The following is a 3,703-nucleotide window of genomic DNA, read 5'->3' as shown; positions in this document are numbered from 1 at the left end:
TGTAGTAGTTACTCCTGTTGCACACTCTGGAATTTAGTATTTTCTTTATCTTTTTTTTTCGATACCAGGTATTTAACAGAGGACCCTGTGCTTGCCAGATAAACACTTATTCTACTGAGCTAGCTCCCTGGCCCTTTATCTTTTTAAAACATGAAATGTGCAGTATATATACAGCCACACTAATTTTACTGCAGGGTTATGAGATTAACAGTATCATTTCAATGTTTTATATTTGATCAATTATTTGTTCTTTTTTTTGTGGAACCAGGGATGGAATTCAGGCCCTTGCGCTTGCAAGGCAAGCACTTTTTCTACTGAGCCATTTCCCCAGCCCAAAAACCTTTGTTCTTATAGCTTTAAAGGGAAAATAAGAATCACAAGACATACCTGGACATTTCTACTGTCAAATGTGCTTCATGACATTTACATGGAGTATCAAGGAATGTTCAGTCCCAGAGGCGCACTTGGAGCAAGAAAATTACTGACTGGACAGAGTATAGTCAAATATAATGGAATTTACTTCCATTCTAAAGGATTTTGGGTATAGATATTGAGAATGTATACAGAAACACTTCCCTATGTGCCTGAGTGAAGGATCACTTACCAAGACCCTGAGAAAAATTCAGGTTGTTGTTATTTTCCCTTCTTTCCCATGGTTTTTACTCTGAGGCATTCTGTTTGCTCTTCTATCACGATGCACCTTGAAATGACACTTCTCAGATTCTTTGAACATTTTTCCTGCTTCTAACCAATGGGACTCAAGTCCATGGAACAACACTGCATCCTTCCTCCCACAGGGCTCATGGAAAGCACCCAAGGCCATGGCTCTAGTTTCAGGGTTGTTGAGCTAGGTGCTGTGATGTAGGTAAAACTCCCCTTGATTATTCTTTGATTTCTATCTCTTTCTCCAGGTACTAATGCTTGTAGAAGGAAGAAAAGACATTGCTAATGAAGAGAACTGAAAGACTAAGTTTTTGGATTCCATCAAAAATTGAAACAACTTCCCATCTTAAAATTTGAAGAGAACACTGGAGTGATTGTTGTGATCACTGAATTTCAAAACCACCAACTGCTGTTGACAATTTTCATTCCTACAGCCCAGTTGTGCTGGAGAAATTCCAAATCCTCACTTCTGATTTTGTGAAATACCTACAAAGAGTAACTAAGGGCTCTACTGACAGAGCCAATGGAAAGAACTTATTTCTTGTCTTCTTAAGCCTACACGGCATGAGACAAGGGCAGCACCAGCTGGATGAAGACAGCAGGAGCCCGTGGACACTGTCTCCCACTGTGATGTGCAAGTAGCAGACAGTAGCAGTGTTTTCTTGATGTGCTTAGCCCGATTGTAAGACAAAAACATTGTAAGAGAGATGCACAGTGTAGACTTATGAGAGGACAGCTGACAGTTTTCATCAGTCAATGCCACCACAAAAAATCATGACAAAGTAGAGGCGACATTTGTTTTTGAAAAACACTAATAATATATATATAGTGGTAACTGGGTTCTTTAACTCAATTCTTTTCCTTGATTGTAGCTGCCAACTGAATTGGACAAAAATCAAAATCAAATTTACCCATAAGGTTAACATAGATGCTAGCCATTGAATCTGATTTGGTTCTTCTCCAATTCAGTTTGCAGCTTAATTGTGCAAAGAATTAAGTACTTGAACCAAGATACCACTGTGTGTCTCCTTTTCCCAAAATAAGACCTTGTCAGAAAAAAATCTGCCTTCAAAAGTAGAGACTGCAAATGCCAGCTATATCAGCCTGTCCCTGCCTTCCCGGCCATCTCTATTCTTTTGTTCAGTGGCTGCTCTGGCAGACAAGGACAAGCAGATTGGCCTGGAAGTTGTGATCTCTAGTTTCCAAAGCTTATTATTGTCTGTCTAGTTCTTATTTTCAGGGAAAAATGGTATATTAGTGTTTTTGAAACCCAAATTTCTCTTCTTTTTTGTCCTCACATTTGCAGGTGACACTGACTTTTGTGTACAGATCAGGTCAGCCGTCTTCTGGCTCCTGACCTACATTTGGTCACTCTATGACTATTTCTTCGGGTTTAAACTCAGCCTAAACATGTAGACAGGAACACTAGACAGCAAGCGCATGCAGTTAGTTCCAGGTGCTTGCTGCCCCTTTTTGCCTGCAGGCGGTGTTCACTTTGTCCATCACTCATTCGTATCCCATTGCTTCTGGTCACCTAGTGAAGGAGGATGCTACTGGAGCTGTCCTGGGGCAGATACATTATGGCCTTAAGAATTTTGAAGCAGGTCTCAGATGCCGCCACCTGTCCATGTTGAGTGTTCTTTCTTCCTCTGCTTCCCACCCGCCACGAAACTCAATGGGACATTAAATTGCTGTTCTGGTCATTGACAATGGCTCCACCATGTGTAAAGTTGGCTCTGCTGGTGATGACACTTCCCGGGCTGTGTTCCTCTCCATTGTTGGTGGCCCCCGATACTAGGGTGTGATGGTGTACATGGGCCAGAAGGATTCCTATGTGGGAAATGAAGACAGCAGGTGTGAGACCCAGAACAAGTGTGGCATCCTGACCCTGAAGTATCCTATGAAGCATGGCATTGTCACCAACTGGGATGTCATGGATATCTTACACCACACCTTCTGCAATGTGCTGCATGGGGCTCGCCAGGAGAACCCACTGCTGCTGACAGAGGCCTTGAACCCAAAGGCCAACAGACAGATGACTCAGATCATGTTTGAGACCTTCAACACCCCAGTCATGTACATGGCTATTCAGGTCATGTTGTCCTCATCTCTGTGCCTCTGGGCACACCACTGGTATTGTCATGGACTGTGGCGATGGGTCACCCACACAGTGCCCACCTATGAGGGCTATGCCCTCCCTCATGCCATCCTGCATCTGGACCTGGCTGGCCGGGACCCAACAAACTACCTCATGAAGATCCCGACAGAGCATGGCTACAGCTTAAGCACCACTGCTGAGAGGGAAATTGTTCATGATATTAAGGAGAAGCTGTGCTTCATTTCCCTGGACTTTGAGCAGGAGATGGCCAGAGAAGCTGCTTCTTCCTCTTTGGAGAAGAGTTACAAGCTGTCTGATGGCCAAGTGATTACCACTGGCAATGAGCACTTCCTGTGTCTGGAGGCGCTTGTCCAGCCCTCTTACTTTTATATGGAATCCTGTGGCATTGATTAGAGATTACCTTCAATTCTATCGTGAAGTGCAATGTGGACACGCACAAGGACCTATATGCCACACAGTGCTGTCTGGTGGCACCACCATGTACCCAGGCATTTCTGACAGGATGCAGAAGGAGATCACAGTCCTGGGACCCAACACCATGAAGATCAAGATCATTGCCCCTCCTGAATGCGAGTAATCAGATTGGATTGGTGGCTCAGTCCTGGCCTCGCTGTCCACCTTCTAGCAGATGTGTATCAGCAAGCAGAAGTATGATGAGTCAGACCCCTTCATTGTGCAATATAAATGCTTTTAAATGGACTGGAAAGGTGCCAGGCATCTGCTGCATGGGCTGATTCCGAAATATAATTTTCCCTAGCATATATACAAGCCTCATGTTAGCCTTGTGAAATTGGAATAAGCCTTTGAAAGAAATTTGTCCTTGAAGCTTGTATCTCTATCAGCACCGGATTTTAGAACTTATTGCTGATTTTGATCTTGTATTCAAGTTAACTTTTCTTTAGTCTCTTTTATACCTTGTGC

At 43.5% G+C, this 3,703-nt stretch overlaps 1 pseudogene; it reads left to right on the top strand.

The window, feature by feature from the left end:
- The first annotated feature begins 2,189 nt into the window (after window positions 1-2,189).
- LOC101577180 lies at window positions 2,190-3,476 on the top strand (annotated as a pseudogene).
- The last annotated feature ends 227 nt before the right edge of the window (window positions 3,477-3,703 follow it).

This window comes from Octodon degus, unplaced genomic scaffold (genome assembly GCF_000260255.1).
Source record: "Octodon degus isolate 3935 unplaced genomic scaffold, OctDeg1.0 scaffold00561, whole genome shotgun sequence".
Classification (NCBI taxonomy): domain Eukaryota; kingdom Metazoa; phylum Chordata; class Mammalia; order Rodentia; family Octodontidae; genus Octodon; species Octodon degus.
This window is presented reverse-complemented; position numbering and strand designations above follow the sequence as displayed.